This window comes from Dipodomys merriami, unplaced genomic scaffold, assembly GCF_024711535.1.
Source record: "Dipodomys merriami isolate MVZ:Mamm:240054 unplaced genomic scaffold, mDipMer1.0.p SCAF_21, whole genome shotgun sequence".
Lineage (NCBI taxonomy): Eukaryota > Metazoa > Chordata > Mammalia > Rodentia > Heteromyidae > Dipodomys > Dipodomys merriami.
Genome location: NW_027203493.1, coordinates 29,148,300 through 29,169,664, shown reverse-complemented (window position 1 = coordinate 29,169,664; position 21,365 = coordinate 29,148,300).

Below are 21,365 nucleotides of genomic sequence, written 5' to 3'. Positions count from 1 at the left end.
TAACAATTAAATTGTATCTATTTAAAATGTAGAAAGCATTCTTAACCTGCAGTCTAAACAGTCAAGTGGCTGGCTGGATTTGTTCAATGGGCTACAGTTTGCCAATTCTAGTCTAAGTCAACAAGAACAGGATTCTCTTGATAAATTGATGAGGAATGATCAATGAATGATCAGGAATGAACATGTGATCTAAAGTTGCTCAATTAAACCCAAGAGAAAAGTATACATTCCATATTGGGAGAGATAATTTCTTAACTTCTCCCATTAAACTGAACAAATGGAGAAAAAATTCCTTTTCTACTGAAACCTTACAACGAGAAGCAATCTCATGAAGTGGAATAAAGCAAAGCCAAGAAACAGAAAGAACCTGAGTCTTTGGTAACATGCTTGAGGGGCTAAATCAACCAATTCTGAAGTCACTTAATGTCTAGACTTATTATTCAAGTTAATAAATGTCTTTGTGGGTTTTTTATATCTTTGAGTTGTAGACTTTTTGTTTTGTGCAGCCTCATCCACCTACATCCCATACTCATGCACTTAGTCTTCCATGAATGAATGAATGAATGAATCTTTTTCATATAAAGAGACAAATGTACACAGTTAAGACCCCAATGAACCCAAGCTTGCCTTTTATTCTGAGTCATTTATCTTCCCCCTCATCCTCAGTCCTCTTACAAACTGATACCTGCTTTAGCTCCAACCCACCCCTTAATTAATCTGTGGAAGCCAGAGGTAACTTGGATATAGTCAGTGACTACTACTGAGTATAAATCCAATCACACCCTTGAATTATCACCATTATCACATCAGTTATGAGTAAGACCCATTAGTGAGAGCCTACTTCCAGGTTCTCAAACTGGCTCTGCCATATTCTTTATACGATCAGTCTTCCTCCTCTTGGATCTAATATTCTGCTTCATGTAATAACTGGTCTGGAGTAGATGTCTCAAGGTCTCTCCTACCTCTGATATCCAGGGTTCCTAGACACTGAGACACATCAAATTCTACCTGTGCTGGTTAACTCAATGCTCTATTTTGCAATTGGCACATATCAGATTTTACAATGGTCTCTTATACTTTATGATGAATGTGGAAGGAAAAAGACCAAAGAACAAGTTTTCAAAGCCTCTGTCTCATGATCCAAGAAGCCACTGTGTTGGGCACAACTATCTTTGCCTGGACAAATCTCTGACAGGATAAAAGAGCTAGCTGGAGTCCATGGAGAGACCTGAGAAAGTGTGGAAGTACAAGAAATGTGAGGCAAAGAGGTATGGCTCAGGTGGCTGGATACACTTGGAGGGAAATAAGGAAGAAAAGGACAGAGACCTTAAGTGCCAAGGAGTCTTTGCTCTCTCCCTGTCTTGGAAGCTCTGTTATCCATTTTCTCCTCCACCTCTCCCCTCCAGTTTTATCAGCATCTTCTCTCTCCCCATCTTGAGCCTTACTCCAATTTCAAAGCTTTCTCTGGCCCCAGCTGGTTGAGAAACCAAGGAAAGGAGAAAGCATCACTTTTAGTCCGTTTGGGGGAGGGAGTACAAAGAAAGGGCTGAAGAGAAAGCGGAAAAGAAGTAGAGTCGTTTGAAATGAAACCAGGCCCATCACATCAGAGATTAATGGAGGCAAAGCCCTACTTGTCTGATAGGGCCCAGATGGTGGGGAACTTGCAAAGGCTGCGGACAGATCCTGATGGTCCACAGCCTGCCTTCAACTCCTTGTCCTCATCTTTGAGAAGATGTGGCACACATACATACTGCCACCGCAGGAAACTCAGGACTTCCTTGGGCTGCGCCTCCAGAGCAGACGGGGAGCCAGAGCTCTGACTTTAGCTCCCCATGCATACAGGCATGCAGACACTCACAAACAAACTCTCACACATAAAGGGGGAAAGAACAGATACTAGGTACTAGATTCAGGCATTTTCTGGAAGGAGTCTAGCAAGAAGTTGGTGGGAAGTATCATGACCTCCATCACAGCTTCAAATATACTTCTAGCCCTTCCTTGTACTCCCTTACTGCTCTTCTTTTTCCTGCTTTCCAGCAAATTCTTGGAGTTATCTCCATTCGCTGTCCTCCACTTCCCCCTTTCATGCTTGCCACCATCTGGATTCTACTCTCCCCATCCCTTGAGAACTATTCTGTTCTGACTACTTCACTGTTAAGTTTAATGGACACTTAACCTCTGATCTCCCTTCCTCATCAGGAACAGTGCTCTTTGCTAGTCCTGTCTAACTTTTCTTCCTCCACTTTTGCCCTTCCATTGCTGTTGTTTCTCTTCCTTAAAAGGTGGATTCTCCTCAGTGCTATCTTCATTTCCCTTTTTTTTTTTTTTGGTCAGTCGTGGGGCTTGAACTCTGGGCCTGGGCACTGTCCCTCAGTTCTTTAGCTCAAGGTGAGTACTCTACCACTTAAGCCACAGTGCTACTTCTGGTTTTCTAGTGGTTTATTGGAGATAAGAGTCTCACAACTTTCCTGCCTGGGCTGGCTTTGAACTGTGATCCTCAGATCTCAGCCTCTTGAGTACCTAGGATTATAGGCGTGCTGGCGCCCAGCTGCATTTCCCTTCTTTCAATGTGCATTTCTTCATCAATGTCTTTTTTAAAAAAATGCAACTATAGACTGGCAAGGCCCAAAACAACATCACCATCACTAGCCTTATTCCTACTCTGGGACCCTAATTTATCTACCCGTCTGCTCCCTTCTCTCTCCTCATAGGAAGCTAAAACTCAACACCCCAGACTACAGTCCCTATCTTCCCCTAACTTCTCCTTTTGGGTTTCCCAACACAATGAAAGACTCTACCATTTATATAGTTACCAGAGTCAGAAACATGAGACTCATGAGACCACCCATACTCTCCGAACCCACAAGACCTTTCAATTCTTAAATACCACTGGACACTGCTTTTCAATTCTTAAATACCACTGGGCTCTGCTTTTCAATTCTTAAATACTCCTGGACTCTGATTTTCTCCAACCTTAGTGCCTCAGGTCTCATGCCTCTTTCAATCTTTCCTAGAAAACTACAAGAAGCTTTCACTTGATCATCCTGTCTTCATTCATTCCTTTCTCCAGTCCATCTTTCAAAAATATCTCCTGATATCATTCCATGGCTGTTCTATAGTCACATCCCTCAACCCATTCCCTGTATGGGATGCAGCTAATATGGTTCCCTAGCATTTGGGATCCTTTTTATTTGACCTATTTACTGTCCGGATTGCCATCCTACCTTACCTTCATGTGGCTTTGTATGCACCTCCATGCACGCTACAATCTACCATGCAGCCTACAGTTCTCTCCACACACCCTACAAGCCAGCCAATGGCCTTGCTCTGCTTCCACTGACTGGAATTACTTTCTAGTTTCTCCTCTGTTAAACTCAGATGCCACTTTCTTCCTTTATTCCCTTATTCCCCCAAGAAAAATAACTTGTCCTTAGTCTCCCATGGTAACTTCTTATGTCCCCAATGTAGCAGTTATATTGGCTTTTATTTCACCCATTCGAGCTCTGCTTCTTTGGCTAGACTAAACTCCTTGAAGACAGAGGCAGTGTCTGATTCTCCTCTATATATCCATCCACCACTTAGCTCAGGACATAGAACATAATGGGTGATGAGAAAGGACTTAGATAAATGACTAGAAGGTTCTATATGGAAACTGTGGCTGCCTTCTTGGAGCCCAGTCAACGTTTGATTTGTTTCTCTGTGTTGAATCTAGAATCCTGAGAACTAGTCTGTCTTTGAATGGAATATAATGAGGAGACATTATTTCTAAATGGAGTATTTTTACTGGTGTAAACAATTCTGTGGTGAACATCTTAGTGTATTTTGTATTTTTGAATTTTATTATGTATTTTGGATCATTTCCTTGGGGCAAGTAAGAAAAAAAAGCATTCAGACTATCTGGCTCTTCTCTAGAAAGTAACAGGCTCCCTGAGTAATGTAAGCCTACTCTCCAATGGGTAGTCATTGTGGAGCTCATCAGAAACCAGCGGTCACTAATGTCATGTCTCATTAAAAAGTGATACTATGAACAAGAAAGAAACTCGGGGAAAGAATGGCTGAAAATTTAAGGCTCAGGACAGGAGGGCAACTTGTTCTAAATTATCTTAGACAGCCTGGGCTTGGATTTACTGAAATGAGCCTGAAAGCCAGGACTTTCTGACTGTCATGTTCCTGCATGCCATGCAAATAACAAATTTCTAGAGAGAAGGTTAAAATAGTTTCAGGAAGGAGCAGAGCTGAGAATGAAGAAGCCCTGAGGAGAGGAAGCAGTGCCCCACTCCAAAAAGAAGTTTCCCCCATCCCTCTAGCCTCACAGGAAGCTTAGACACTTACTAAGGGAGATAAGAAAGAAGCTGGGAGGATGCAGAAATTAAGGCACTTAGAGGATCCAGTAAATTTCCATTATTCCCATTATTCTTAAGATAATAAACAATGGGAAAGTAAACTGATGCTATATATATATATATATATATATATATATATATATATACACACACACACATATATATATACATATCTGTATATATATTCATTTAAGAAATACTACAATATTTCTAACAACACCATTGTTAATAGGCAAAATTAAACACTGTTAAAATGTTCACCAACAGTAGAACAGATATTGTATGTTTTTCTAATTTGGGTTAGGGAAGGGAAATAACAAAATGTTGAAATAACAATGAGAGGTAGAAAACACTATGTTGAAAACGAACTTTCCAACTTGAGATGGGGAGGGAAGAGTTGGGGAGGTGCAGGGGAGAAGGGATGGTAGGGGAAAACAAAGGAGGAGGTAACAATGCTCAATAGGAAATGTACTCATTACCTTACTCATGTAACTGTAACCTATCTGTACAGTATCTTTACAATAAAAATATATATGAAATTAAAAATAGTAGAACAGTAAATAATTTACAGACTTACACAATGGAATGCAACAAAGAGAATAAACAAACTGTATTATGCATGGTAACAAGAATGACTTTTTTAAATAAGTTTTTTATTGTGAAAATACTGTATAGAGGGGTTATAATCACATGAGCAAGGTAATGAGTCCATTTCTTATCAAGCATTGTTGCCTCCTCCTTTGTTTTTCCCCTACCATCCTTTCTCTCCCACCTCCACAACTACATCCCCCCCTCTCCCCTAAATTGTGAAGTTCATTTTTCAACTAGCATCTTGTACATTTCATTGTTGCAATGGGTCCACCTGTATCCCTATTTAAACAATTTGTTTTTTCCCTTCTGCTCCCCAAATTATACCAACATCAAATACAGTGAAAACAGGGGTTATACTGTGGGGGAGGGACATACAAAGCAACACAGAAATCATGTGGTACCTTATAAATACGTTAGAAACAATAGCAAGAAAGAAAAAACCACTTGTGTCCTTATCTTGGAGTTCATTTTACTTAACATCATCTTATCTGCACTTTTCTGCTTGTCGCAGATATATACTAGTTATTGCAAATAAGGGAAACCATGGCAAGAATGACTCTTGTAAACATGATATTCAATGCAAGTAGCCAGAACTAAAAAGTATAGTCAGTAGTGCTATTTAGATAAATTTCCGGGCAACATTTTTCATGGTGAATTTTTTATATCAAATTTGGGTGATGATTTCATGAACCTATGGATGTGATAAAATTTCATAGAACTATACACTAAAAATTAGTGTATAAAAACTGGTGAAAACTGAATCAAGTACTTAAGTGATATTATTTTACCGACTCCAAATTCCTGAGTAATGATGCATTGTGGCTCTATAGTATAACATGGGAAGAAGCTGGGTAAAGAATATCCCGAAGCTCTCTACCGCTTTTGCAACCTCTTGTGAGTCTAAGATTATTTCAAGATAAACAAAATTCCTTAAAAGAGAAAATTAGTCTAGATAGTAATTACTCTTAGGCCAGTCCAAAGAGACTAGAAGGGAACTGACACTAAAAGACTCTGGGTTCTGCCGTGGTCTGTTTATCAATTCGAGGGGGAATTACACAGGTGTACTCATAAATATTATCAAGCTATAAATTTGAGTGTATTTTCCTTTGTGTGTGCCATACTTTAAAACTTTCTTTCTTTCTTTCTTTCTTTCTTTCTTTCTTTCTTTCTTTCTTTCTTTCTTTCTTTCCCTCCCTCCCTCCCTCCCTGCCTCCCTCCCTCCCTGCCTCCCTCCCTCCCTGCCTCCCTCCCTCCCTTCCTTCCTTCCTTCCTGTTTGTCTTTCTGTCTTGCTTGCTTGCTCTCTCTCTCTCTTTTTTTTTTTTTTTTGTCAGTTGTGGGGCTTGAATTCTGGGCCTGGGTGCTGTCCCTGAGTTCTTTCTTCAGCTCAAGGCAAACCCTCTACCATTTGAGCCACAGCACCACTTCCGGTTTTCTGGTGGTTAACTGGAGATCAGAATTTCATAGATGTTCCTGCCCAGGCTGGCTTTGAACCGTGATCCTCAGATCTAGCCTCCTGAGTAGCTAGGATTATAGGCTTGAGCCACCGGCGCTTAGCTAATTAAAACTTTCTTAAAGCAACTATAAACTGGGCATTAGTGACACACACTTGTAATGCTAGCTACTCAGGAGGCTGAGATCTAAGAATCAAGGTTTAAAGCCAGCCTGGGCAAAAAGCCTGCAAAACTCATCTCCAATTAACTACCAGAAGTGCTATAAGTGGAGCTGTGTTTCAAGCAGAGGAGAACTAGCTATGAGCAAAAAGAAAAACAAAAACAAAACTGAGAGATGGCATTTAGGTTCTGAGTTCAAGACCCAGGACACACACACACACACACACACACACACACACACACACACACACACACACAAAACAGTTGAGCCCGCCTTCCAGCATAAGTGTTCCTCAATATCTGTGACTGTCTCCTACTGTCAAGTTCAATGTTGTGCTGCTCCCCTCTGCCCAAGTGAACACATTTCATAAAGGAAGTGCTTTAGCCCTCTAGTACTACAAGGGTAGGAATTCTAGGCAGGAACAGTAAAAGCTCTGGCAGGAAAAATAAAATTTAATATGAAATCTATGTGCTTCCTTTAACACTGAGCACAGTAAAGGGCTTGTTATCCTAACTAGGAATGTAACTTTTGACAGTAATTCTATTATTTCATTGATTAAAACAAAATGCACTTTTTAAACCTGAAAATGTAACCTAAATCTTGTTTTATAACATAAAATAAAATAACAGTCCAATAATATTCCTTTGCTGTAAAGAATCTCATGCTGTGGTCTAGCTACTCTTGAGGAGAGAAAAAGGCTGTTCCAGCTCTCTGAGTCTTTTTGATAAGCTATACTACAGTACCTCTTATAGCCCCTGCAAAGATTTTGTTTTTAATTTTCTAAGGAGAAAGAACATTCTGCCAAATTAAAAAAGACAAGAATTGTTGAAACTAGCACATATGACAGATCTCAGGTTGTAATTTTTCATTGTAACCATCTGGACAAATTCAGTTTGATTTTTTTGGGGGTCCAATTTGGCTCTTTAATGACTTTATACAAAGTACCATTAGTGATCATTCTAAAAGGGTTCTTGAGAGTTGTTTTCACACCTTACAAGTGTGCCACACTGAATTTTTCATCCATTGTTAATGGGGTTGGACAAAGAAATGCAAACAAACGCAGAACTTGTTCTTAGTCTCTGAAATCTTACATCTTGGTCAGCAGTAGCCATATCAATTACCAGATGAAAAATGATGCACTATAATCCTTTCCCCTGAAGTATCTGCAGATCAGAGAACAATCGTATACACTCTGGAGCACATGACATAAAAACTTTTAAAGTATTATCTTTTCAACCAAGAGAGTTTTACAATGTGGGAAATGTGATATTTTAAAAGTTGGTTTTTATATTGTCTGTAGGCCCACCACATATTTTGTAATGATTCAATTCATGTGTTATCATAAAATATGCAAGAAAATATATATTTTTTAGTTTTCTCTATATACATTCATCTTAAAGTCTTTAAGTAAACTGAAGTTAGGGAAAACTTATTTCCCAACTTTTCCAGTTAAAATAGCCTCCTCATCACTTACCCTTAAGGTACTGCTCTCATGTCCTCTCTCTGTTTTTTCCTGAATGCTACGGATGCAGCAGGAGGAAGAAGGATATTTCACATCTGCTGGCATGGAGGATGACCTCTGGTCTATGACTTATGGAGTGAGGAGGTCACCAAAGATATCTGGGTCTTAGACATGAGCCTCCACTTCCCTCATCAGTTGTTGACCAATCTCACTGTCTGTGCTCTTATCTCAGGCAAATCACTTGGTGGTTGGTTTCTGGAAGATGGCCCTCCCATCTTATTATTGGGCTCTTGTTCAAATTAGTGACACTGTAAAACTCAACCACAATTCTTAGCTGTGCCTACCCAGAGTCTCTTGTAATGGGAATCCAGACAGCCAAGCCTTGAGGTTCTTGTATTTCCAAGTAGTGACAACCTCTGGGTAGATCCACCAATTCTTGATTCTCAGCCACCTTCACTGCCTGCCACTGTCATGGAGGTGTTTCTAGATGTCTTCTACAGTATGTCAGGACACTTTGGGTTATCAGTCTCACAGTCTTATCGTATGAGTGGGGCTAGAGAATATAACAATACCATGAAAGCTTGCAGCATTTTCCTAAATCTGTTTGGGGGATATGTTATTGGGGTGGCTATGTGTCGCTACTGCCTCGACCAGCAAGGAAGACGTGACACCGGACTCTTCTCTCTGCAGTTTATTCAGGACCCTTTAGTAATCTTCTGACCCCAACCCCGGGGAGAATTCCCCACAGCCTTAAGTACCTGCTGGGTAGCCAACCCTGATATGCCACGTGGGAACCACCAATAGGTTCAGGTGCGCGGAAGCAAGCCAGATTCTTTGCCTTAGCCATTTAAGGAGTTGTTTACCACAGAGAGCACTCGCCATCGGGAAGGCGGAGCCGGCGCCATCTTCCAGGTGCGGCCTCTCGCAGCTCTCTACAGTTCCCCCTTTTTTGTTTAAAGAACACAGATGAGAACAGAGGTCTGATCCCTGTTGTGCAATGCAAGGACTGCATACAAGCCTTCTCCCAGAGGGTACCTTCTCTAGGGATGACTCAGCCTGTCCATTGATTCGTTTTTCACAAGGATGGGAAAAGGCGAATCGAACCCGTGTGCAATCAAACATGCTCTCCTCGAGGGCAAAACTCATGCCTCTCGACTGCAGTACTTTGGCTTTGCAATCTGTGTTCATTGTTTTAGGGTGGCAAGCCACGCTTGGGGGGACTGACCTGCTCCAATGACTGTAAAGGCTTGGATAATCATGGCTGCACTGCGACGCTGAGAACCTCTAATTTGGCAAATGCACCACAGACATACCAAGGAGGCTAACACCAGAAGGCCTGTCAGGGCTCCTAAACCCGCCCATTCCTTAAGATGATTCATAGCAGCGGAGATCCATGAAGATAACCCCTCCCCCAATCCGGCATCCACTCAGGTCGAGTTCACCATGACGATGGCAACCCTGAGCTGTTCCATCAGGCTGTCGAACTCCCCAGTTCAATTACCTAAAAGATAACTAGACAACTGTTTAGACAAATTTGCAGCGTTTTTTGAATAGGTTTTTTCCTGGGCCTGAACTCTGGACCTGGGCACTGTCCCTCAGCTCTTCAGCTCAAGGCGAGTGCTCTACCACTTGAGCTACAGCGCCACTTCTGGCTTTTTTCATTTCTTTTTGCTTATGTGGTGCTGAGGAATCGAACCCAGGGCCTCATGCATGCAAGGCAAACGCTCTACCACTGAGCCACCTTCCCAGCCCCTTTCTTCTGGGTTAATTGCACCACAGCAGCAGCTAATCCAGCATTAGTTAGTGGTCCGCCCAGCTCTCTGCAAACTTTCATCCATGCTTCTAGTCCCCTATTCTTATATGGGGTTATGGCGGCTCTGCATTCCTTAGTGCACTGCTCGTAAACAAGCTGTTTAATTAATGGCATGGCTGCGTCTGGGTCACCAAAAATTCTGCCAGCAGCCTCGACCATATGAGCAACAAAGTCCGAAAACGGCTCCGTAGAGCCCTGTAGGATTTTGGTGAGATTGCCACTCACCTCACCTTTATTTGGTAAGGCCTTCCATGCCTTTATGCCAATTTTATTGATTTGTTCATAAACTTGAACCGGGTAGCCTATCTGCTGATTGGCGAATCTCCCCTGTCCAAGCAGCATATCTCTGTCCCAAGCTGGGTTCCCCGCAGCCTGATTGGCTGCAGCCTCTTCACTAGCAAATTCAATCAAAAAGGCCTTCCAATCTAAATACTGACCTGGGCTCAAACAAGCTCGTGTGAGCCCACTGCAATCACCGGGTGTCATGCAATGTCTGTTTAGGGCCTCCACCTGGGCTACAGTAAAGGAGGCTGTGATTCCGTATGTCCGCACAGACTCCGCTAAAGATTTTATAACCTTAAAATCTAAGGGTTCATGATACCGCTGTCCCTGTGGATCCTGAAATATTGGACAGGCTAGATGTAACTCGGTTCTGACCGCTTTCCACACTCCTGGGCTGAAAGAACAGCCGGGGCTGCCACTTCCAGGGTCCTCCGCATAGAGCGGAGGGGCCGAAGGTGTGGGGCGGTGCATGGAGGGCGTGCATTCGTCTTTATCTGGGTCCTCTCTCTCCTTCCCTTTCCTCCTCTTTCTTATCTTTGTTTTTTCTATTTGTTCTATGAGTGATTGTAGTTCCTCTGAGTCTGTAGACTCAGAGGTCTCTAGTTCGGCAAAATCGGGGTATAACCCCCCCCTCCTCCTTTTCGCTGTCTGCCCTTTCCGATCTTTCTTCCTGCAGCATTTCTAGGGCGGCCTGACCATTCTCTACCGCCTCACTGCAACACTGGTCCTCGAGACAGCCTCTTATCAGTTTCCATATTGGTCTCACTCCGCTCTTAAGCGTTCCTTGTTCAGAGGCAAAATCTAGGTCCCTCCCTAGTTTCTCCCAAGAGGCCACCGTGAGGCTTCCAGAGACAGCGAACCACGGGGCAACGATGTCACATTCATTCAAAAATCTCTCTAAAGTACTCTTTTTTATTTTTAACTTTTTTGAGTGCAGTAGCTCATTGAGAGCCAAAAAAATTGGGTGCGAAGAAGAAGCGCCCATGTTTTAAACATTTAAAGCTGGTAAACAAACTTTTACTTTCACTTTTGGCTACTCTATTGACTAGCCCCGGGTTCTCTCTCTTTATCTACCAAGAAGAGCAAAAATCCCCCCTGCTCTTATCGCGGATTTCCCTTTTACCTGGGGACTTACCCCCGCTTTTGTCACGGATTCCCCTTTTACCTGGAGACTTACCCCCGCTTTTGTCGCGGATTCTCCTTTTACCTGGGGACTTACCCCCGCTTTTGTCGTGGATTCCCCTTTTACCTGGGAACTTACCGGTGCACCACCCTGACCGCAGAGAGTTCTGAGTCCTCGTTGGGGTTATGGCTGAGTTCCCCGTACGGGCCACCACGTGTCGCTACCGCCTCGACCAGCAAGGAAGACCCGACACCGGACTCCGGGGAGAATTCCCCACAGCCTTAAGTACCCGCTGGGTAGCCAACCCTGATACGCCACGTGGGAACCACCAATAGGTTCAGGTGTGCGGAAGCAAGCCAGATTCTTTGCCTTAGCCATTTAAGGAGTTGTTTACCACGAGAGCCCTCGCCATCGGGAAGGCGGAGGGCGGAAGCCGGCGCCATCTTCCAGGTGCGGCCTCTCGCAGCTCTCTACAGCTATGGTCTTTCCTCTCTACTATATCCCTGAACAAAATCAGCATCCTGGTCCCTTCCTAATGATGGAAAACCTATGTGCCTCCTGCTCCTGTGTGAAGGGACTGCTCCTACATCATGTCCTCTGTCTCTCTTGAATCACAACCCTCAAGTAGGTGTTGGAATTGCTGTTGGGCATAAACTCAAACTTAGAATAAAAGAAAATTAAAAATTGCATATGATACTGACAGTTTTCTATGTCCTTTGGGATAACAGGTAGCCAAGGTAAGCAAGGAATATGACAGCATATTTGCTAATAAGCACACAAACATCTAGATTATTCTGGCAAAGGTCAGACAATGGCCAGTTTTTATAGGACCTTCCAATAAAGCTATATGTGTAACATTATTTTATATAGAGAGAAACAATGCAGTTATAGCATTAGTCAACCCACGGATTTTAGAAGAATAAGCACAAGAGAAATAATTTTTGACAAAATAAAATCTGAATTCTAAAAGGTGAATATGATCAAGAGAGTCCTTCTTTTAATCTAATGATGTTCTTACTCTCATCAGGATGATATATTTTGGTATTGTAACTACTTAACCAAATAAAAACTAGTAGAATAGTAATTATTATTGGGCAACAGACAGAAAATCACATTAATAGAATAGTATAAGGATTCATTTTTAATGATTTTAGATCTTACATTCTCTGTATCATAATTATATAATTATTATATATCATGATACTTTAGTTAAATGTTTATTCTAAATTCATATTTGAACCTTATTTAAGTATATGCTTCTTTCTTTTTTGAACCGGGCATTTTCTATTTATAAGGTGATGTACAAAGGGGTTACAATTACATAAGCAAGGTAATAAGTGCATTTCTTGTTGAACCATGTTTCTTTCTTTGCCGGTGTTTCCATACTAATTTTTACATGTTTTAGCATATTTAATAGCCACAATCATTATCCTTGTCAACTCTGGCTCACTCTCTCTGAGCTACTGGTCTTGTAGAAACATTTTTTTCTAAATTCTCCTTTTCCTCTTGGGATTTGAGGTCAAACTTGAAGCATTTGCCTGCACCTCATAAGGGAAAACCTTGGCTAGGACTTAATACAAGATTGTTCTCACCCAAGAAGATATAGAACCACATTCGTAAAAATACTGACTCATCCAAGTCTGCCTCTTGGCTAAACTCTGGGACTGAATTTTTAGCCACCTTAAGACTCACCTTTATCATTCTTCAATTTCCCCTCCTCTAAATGTTAGCCATGAACTCGTATGCCAAATACTTTTCATTCATCATCTCATTTATTTCTCACAATATTTAAGATAGATATGTCACTAGAATCTCTATTTTATAAAAGAGAAAAGAAGTTTGGAGAACTTAAGTAATTGATTTGCAATCACATGACTGTAAATAATAAAACTCTGATTTGAACCCCTCAAACTCCAGTGATGTACACTATTAAAATTGGGACACCAAAAAGTGAAATGGTTGGTCCACAGTTATAAAACGAATAAATGACTGAATTGGAATTCAAAGTCAGATATTATCCAACCCTAAATCTTTGTTTCTAACTCTATAGGACAGGGAGGAAGAATGAGCAGGAACATTCAAAATTAGTCTATGAGAGAAGCACAAAATTCAGATGATCATAGCAGGAACTAACCTTTAAATAGAAACTGGATGGAAAGATTATGATAGCTGACTAATCATACACTTGTTTCAGCTGACAGGATGGCACATCTTAAACTGAGAACAAGGTCTTTTGGAGAGGGCATGGTGATCCCCACCACTGACAGCTACATATCTATTGGGTGGATGATGGGACTGGCCAATCAGCAACTGAGAAAACAAAACTATTTAGTAAAACCGACTGATCAAGGACTCATAGCCAGACCTGTAGCTCTGAGTTGGAAACGTGCTTCTTGGAAAGGTAATCTGACTTCCCCATGATGAAAGGCCACTCTGGGCTCTGACTGGCGCCAAGGTTCCAGGAATCAGGTCTGAATCCATGCCTGGACTAGCAGTAACTGCCAGGGTGCCTTTGCTCATAGATCAGCCATGAGGTCAACCATTTGTGTGACTCACTTTGTGAAAATGAGGCGGCATTTAAATTGATTTTTCCAGTTGGTTAAGTCTCTCCCCTTTGTTTTAAAACAGAGACTTAGGATGTGTCTGAACCCAAAGCACTACCAGGTAAAGTAGCCCTTCTGTTGCCTGCCATGCAAAATCCAGACTCTTTTACCATTGAAACTGGCCCATGGGAACGGTGACAAAGAGTCACTCTTAGTGACTTTCTGCTTGAAACAGCCTTGCTAACTGACAATAAGCAACAGACACGTATAACAAGAGAGAGCCTCATCCTAAAACACCCCACTGAGTGATGTGGCCTTCTGAGAAATGTACAGAACATTCTCCAGAAGTGGCCAAGTGGCCAATAATAGCTCGAGTTCTTGCCTACTGTCTCCTCCTCTTCACTGCTTTAATATTGTCCTTGGAAAAGTTAACTGTCTTGTACTTGACAACATTTTTGAGTATTAAGCAGACAGATGGGTGGGCATGAATACACGCAGCTCCATATAGGTGTAAATGTGTGTGTGTGTGTTCAAGATAGTCACACTATGAGTGAGCTTCTAAGGGAGAAATCTTGAATTAGAATCTGAAAAGACTTACTCCTGCTGAGTTAGGACTTTGAGAATGAATTTGAGTTTCTCAGCTTTCCTTTACCTGAGGAAATAAAAAAGAACAAAAGAGTATGTTTTGGCTCACAGTTCTGGAAGTTTCAGTCCATGGCTTATTTACCCCATTGCTGTAGGCCTTGTAGCAAAACAGTACATCATAGCGGGAAAAATGTGATGAAGCCAAACTAATCACCTCATGTCTGAAAAGGTAAAGATAGAAAGAGAGAGAGAGAGAGAGAGAGGAAGGAGAAAAAGAAGAAAAAGGAGGAGGAGGAGGAGGAGGAGGAGGAGGAGGAGGAGGAGGAGGAGGAGGAGGAGGAGGAAGAGGAAGAGGAGGAGGAGGAAGAGGAAGAGGAAAAGAAGGAGGAAGAGGAGGAGGAAGAGGAGGAGGAAGGGACCAGAGTCCCGTAATTCCTTTCAAGGGCATGCCCCCAATGACCTGAAGATCTGCCTTTAGACCTCTTAAAGTTTCCACTACTTCCCACAGTATGCCACTCTAAGAAACAAGTGTTTAACACATAGACCTTAAGGAGACAAAGATACCAAACGATAGTGAAGTCTGAGCTTGTACAGACAGAACAGTAGCTGAAATCAGAGGTTTGCCAGGAGCATATGGTATAGTACCAGGGACTACACACTTTGACTAGAGCCCTCCTAAACAACTATCTGAACCCTGAGGGAGAACTGTAGAGACATAAACTCAAAGGGGACAGGAAATGTGAATTCATTTACCTCATCCTACACTCCTAACTAAAAGGCACTGGAGAAAAATTGACTAAGTTCTCAACCTTTCAAAGTTGGGTTACTGCCATTCAGTAAATTAGTAACCTTAGGAGTGTCACCTGGCTGCTCAAAGCTGAGAAGTTTTCTCTAGTATATAATAAGTACAACAATTCTTACCTTATAAAACAGTCATGTGCAAAGCACTTAAGACATAGTAAGCCTTCTCTTAAAATATGGAGACTGATTAAATGGCCAGCACATTTTTCAAAAGCCAAAGCCATCTCTGAGCTCCAGGCTGTCTCTGAGGAAAGTTGGCCATTTACCTTCTGCAGACCAGTGCTACCTATCATCTCAACATTTTCAAGAACAAGACCAGATAGCTATTTTAGCTCTGCAATCCTTTCCCAGAATCCTAACAGAACCACTTCTTGCACTTTGGCTTATTCTTCTATAGGAAATAGGTCTTTTGTGTATCTGACAAAAGCCAAGCATTTGAAAAATAATATAATGTACAAAAGATCAGTCTTTTTTTCTTTTTTCTTTTTGTCTAAGATGGGAACTCAAACTTGTTACCTGATGCTTTCTCATTGGTTAATGCTCTACCAACTGAGCCATGTTTCCAACCCAACAAGTCTTTGGAGAATTATTTTTCTTCCCTCGACAATTTTTTTGTTGTTGTTGGTTGTGGGGTCTGAACTCTGGGTCTGGGCGCTGTCCCTCAGCTCTTCAGCTCAAGGCTAGCGCTCTACCACTTGAGCTACAGCACCACTTCCGGCTTTTTCTGCCTATGTGGTACTGAGGAATCAAACCCAGAGCCTCATGCATGGAAGGCAAGCACTCTGCCACTGAGCCACCTTCCCAGCCCCACGACAAATTTTTTTTAATGCAACCTTTCCCCTATGAATTTTTACCCCTGTTTTGCAGTCTGGATTTCTCTACCATTAGACAAACAGGACATTGTAATACACAAACTCAACATCTAGAGGAGTGTATTCTTAAGTACCACATTCAACCACCTGTGGTGCTGAACTATGTTCAAAAGTGACAATATCTACAAAAGATTTATTAATTGTTAAAAAACTTATTTGTTGTTCTTATTGTGACTGTTTCCATGTATTTTGTCCTTGGAGCTCCTCAGATTTCTCCTTCAAATGATCTGAAATGTGACTTTAATCTAGGTTAAAGGGATCATGTGTTTTAGCCTATAAACCTCCTTTTTTGCCTTGAGAGTCTAGGGCTGGACAGGAACCACATAGACCTAACATGTATTCAGTGGATCACAGGTTTGCAGAAGACCTTCTCCAGGAGTTGCTGGGGGAAGAGCCCTATACTAGAAGTAGAGATGCCAGAGCTCTAGCACACTTTCTATCATGAACAGCATGTGACATGGGACAGGTGTCTCACCAATATGGGCTCCTTTTCATTAAGGTAAAGGGCTTACACAGGAGGTGTTCTGGGAGTCTGTGGATGTGATCCCTGGGGGCTTAGACAGAGGTCTCTGGATAGCCAACATTTTCCAAGCCCCACCATGACGTCCCTGGCTTGGCTAGAGACTCCCGCAGGGCAGGATCACATTGCCCCAGATTCCAGGACTGGCTGCAGCACAGACCCAGGATCAGGTGACAGATCCATCCAGCCTGGACTAGCTCAACCTTTCTGTTACAGCGGCAGCCATGGGGGCTGGAAAACCAGAGCTAATGCAAGCCAGCTGGAGGCCAGGACAAGATTGATGAAGGATAGGGAAAGGATTTGGCCAAGGTTTGGGGGGATATGTGGAGGGGTAGAGAATAATTAGTCCTGCTTGCTTCCCAAAGGCCTCCAAGCCTAGTAAACTTCATTAATTGGGAATCCCCAGTGGGAAATTCCGGCTCATGACCCAGAGAAGAAAGGGCTCATTTGGAGTTAACTAATAGTAAAAATGCCAATTGGGGAAAGTATTTAAACTATTGAATGGCTGAACACCTGTTTACCTACAAACAACTGATATGTCATTTATATGTCGATCAAAGCAAGGCCCCTAAAATAGTAATTATCAAACTCAGATGATCATGAGGGTCACCCAGGTACTTTGTTAAGCATGAGTGTCCAATGCAATGATACCAAATGGTCAGCCAGGCATGAGAACCACTACCCTAAACTATCTACTACTCCAGGATGTCCTGACCCCATTTCAGTGGCTATATCTATTACCAAGCAAAAACCTAGTCTTTGTAGAATTCATTTAGCATGTATTTTGCAGCAAGAAGAACACTAGGCCCCTACAATACATTGTCTCTTTGAATCCTCATTACAGCCATCTATGAACAGGTGTTATTATCTCTGATCTGCAGAAAATGATGTAATTGCATTCAAAGAAGGATAAGAATTTACCACACAGCAGAGGTTATATTTGATCCTAGACATTTTGATTCTAGAGCCTAGCTCTTCATTTTGAATTGTTTAATTATTCCCAAGGCCTTTCCTGTCCCTTGGATGATTGAGACAAGACTTAGTTATGCTCTTGAAAATAGTCGTAGTGCTTCTCAAGATCTTATCCATCACACAGATGAGAAAACTACATCTCCAAAGAGCACATTCATTAATTCAATATTGCTCCCATGCCTGGGCCATTCTCAGTTAGACAAAGCTGTTGCCTAGAAGAAGAAAGGCTTATCTTCAGTGCTAAATGTTAGTGCTTACTCTGGTGTTCCAGAAGCAGAGTGATATAGTTGGGAGTAGTGGGATCTAATCATACCACTGACTCCAAGTGTGACCAGAGATAAGGTACTGAACATGTATAGATCTGAGTTACCTCATCTGTCAAATGGGAATTATACAGAAGAAATGCTTTTATTTAGTGTGTCTTCTGCCTTGTGAGTGGAGAGAGAACGAAGGGAAATGAGAACTCTCATAGCGTAAGAGATTGCTCCAACTAGTAGGAAGCAGCCTTGACTGTAGGGATTATCTTTTATGATTATATGTCAACTTAGGGCTTGATTTTTTAAAAAATTCTATTATATATAGGCTCCAGAAATTATCTTCTTCCTGGACTATAGAAAGTAAGAGAAAACACTTTCTAATTTTCTTCGGGGAGCTCGTGAGATGGTTGACCAGATGGTCCTTTAGACCTATGACACCTGTTTTTGACCTATTTGGCTGGGAAACCTTTGCAGATCTATCCCTTAGACCAATAGCCACCTCACCCATGGCTACCCTCACCTAGGAGCCCCATCCGGATGCCCTCCTCGTTCCCTTCCGGCACTAGTGGAGACAGGAGCCTCCCCCGCCTCCTGCTCACTCCTGGGCCGCCAGCCCAGCAGCTGTTGCCTCAGATCAGTGTGGACCATCTAATCCTCTCTCTAGAGCCCTGGCCCCCTCCTCAGGCAGTAAATTAAGGAGGATGTAAGAACAGAGGGCACCAGCGTCAGCAGAGCGGCATCCAAAACATCCTCCCCCACCCCAGCCCTGACTCACAGGGCCCTGAATTGGCCCCTCTCCACCTGAGGTGGGGGAGGAGGAGGCAGAGACAACTAGGCCTGAGAGAAGAGGGGAGCAAGAACCCAGAGGAGGGAAATGAAGAGGGGTCTAAACAAGAGGATCCAAGCCAGACTCCGAGGGGTGTTCTAGCTCATTTACTTTCACTATGACTATGTGTGAGTCCCCAAGTCCCTACACTAGCGTGATCTAGGGCAGGGAACCTAGACCTGCATCTCTTTATTATGCCTCAGCTTTCCAGTCCCATAGCATTCATAACCACAGCCAGCCCTGACCATCTAATGGGCAGAGAACAGTAAATGGTCAGGATTAGGAAATAATAACTCTCCAAGGGCCATCCCAAATCACTGAGTTGAGGAGCAATGAATGGCAGCTAGAATCTTTACTTCCTGCCCCTGAGAGCATAAACTACATTACTGGCCTAAGATTATTCTAGCCTTCAACTTAAAAACACCATCCTAGACTCCCTAGATCCCCATACCAAGAACTCCTTGGCCTTACTCCAGTCTCCCAACAAGCTAAATGGAAGAGGGGGAAAGAGGGCTAAATAAAATCTGTACACTATCCATGGATGTGATCAAGAAAAAAGAGCAAAGAGCAATACAGAGAGGCTGCAGTAGCTTTTTATGTCACCTGGGAGGAGGAGCTGGCGAATAATACAGTGGTTTCTTGTCAGAATAAAATGATAAACCCCAGGAGCCTGACATTTTAAAGTAACTAATAACAATGGCATCTTTACATCTCAACTGAGACTTAATAGAATGAAATCCATGTCTCAGAAATAGGGTGAAAATGTTTCACATACACAAAGAAAATGAACCTGTTCAGAAGGAAGGATAAATAATCCTCCATAAGCAATGCTCATGCCAAAACATGGACATTTGCATTTGACATGTGTAATACCATACATATGAGTATCAAATTTCTGTCTTCAATCTGGGTCAGTCAATTGAACTCCACACTCCTGTCTTTCAGCCTGCTTGATATTATCACTTGGGAAATCAACAGGCCTCCCCTGATTTAACTTATCCCAAACTCAATTCCAATTTCCTCCCAATGATTTATTATAGTTATCTCAGCTTATGGTGTCTTCATCATTCACACTGTTCAGGTAAAAACCTTGATATAGCCGGGCGCTGGTGACTCACGCCTGTAATCCTAGCTACTCAGGAGGCTGAGATCTGAGGATCGCGGTTCAAAGCCAGCCCCGGCAGGAAAGACCATGAGACTCCTATCTCCAATAAACCACCAGAAAACCGGAAGTGGCGCTGTAGCTCAAGTAGTAGAGCGCTCGCCTTGAGCTGAAGAGCTGAGGGACAGCGCCCAGGCCCAGAGTTCAAGCCCCACGACCTACAAAAAAAAAAAAAAACCTTGATATAACACCCTATGAATCTTTTCTTTGTCTCCCTTCTCCATTTCTACCACATTCAAAGTTTCATGAGACCTTCTTGGCTCTTCTTTCAAATACTGTATCCAAAGATGATTACTTCTTGCTTCCATCATTGCTACCACTGTGAACCTAACTACAATCATCTTTCACTTGGAACATTGCAGGATAAATCTTCTCTACAAGTTCCACAGCCTTGTCCCAGCTCTACTTAACACAGAAGCTACGAGAATCCTTTTTAAAGGGGAAATTAGGTCTCATAAGTCTTCTCCTCTCAACTTTCTCAGGCTCCACATTTCACTCAAACTAAAAGCCAAAGTCTTAGGGATATATACCAGTCTTGTCTCATTAATACTTGACCCTCATCTCCCTCTTGCTTTGTACTAAGTATACTGACTTCTTGCTCTGTTTTAATCCTCACTGATATTATCCTGCCTTATAATCTTTGTTATAATTTTTCTTTCAACCTGTGGTGTGCTTTGGCTAGATATCTACCTTTCTAATTCCTTACAACTAAGTCTTCAACTCTCATCTCTTCAAGGAGACCTTTTCTGACCACTCTTCTCTCACAATTGAAGACTCCTTCCTTAAACACCAGAATGTTCCTTGCCCTGATCTGCTTTTTCTTTTATTAAAAAATTTTGTAGGCCGGCACCAGTGGCTCATGCCTGTAATCCTAGCTACTCAGGAGTCTGAGATCTGAGGATCACAGTTCAAAGCCAGCTCAGGCAGGAAAGTCAGTGAGATTCTTATCTCCAATAAACCACTAGAAAACCAGAAGTGGTACTGTGGCTGAAGAGCACTCCCCTTGAGCTGAAGAGTTGAGGGATAGCGCCCAAGCTCAGAGTTCAAGCCCCACGACCAACAAAAAAAATGTAACAATGATACACTTACAATATATAATAGTATTTTTTCGTAAAAGTATTTTTATATTTGTTGATCATTGTTCCTACCTAAAAGGTAAAACTTCAGAGGAAGAGTATTTGGTTTACTGCTGTATCCCAAGTACTTGGAACAAATTCATCAAGTCAAGGCTGTAAATTTTTCTTGGTTTGATTAAAGAAATAGATTTGAGCTGTTGAAACATGTACAAAGGCTTGTTGAGAGATCCATTTAAGTAACCCACTAGATATGCTGCTACAAAGGGCTGTGTTAAAAAAAATTAAGTATGTCACAGACCTTGAGGGACCTTTCATAGAGTCATAATATTTAAAGCTGATTCAATAGAAAATGGCAAAACCTAGAAATAACTTACTCCCAATATTTCTCTGGTATACCTCATGCCACTGCATTGCTCATGAAGTCATAATTGGAATAGGACAATTATGTACCACTCCCTAAACTTTATGTCTGCCTTCATACCATAGCAGTCCAGGTTGCCTTTTAAGAATGCCATGTATTGATTT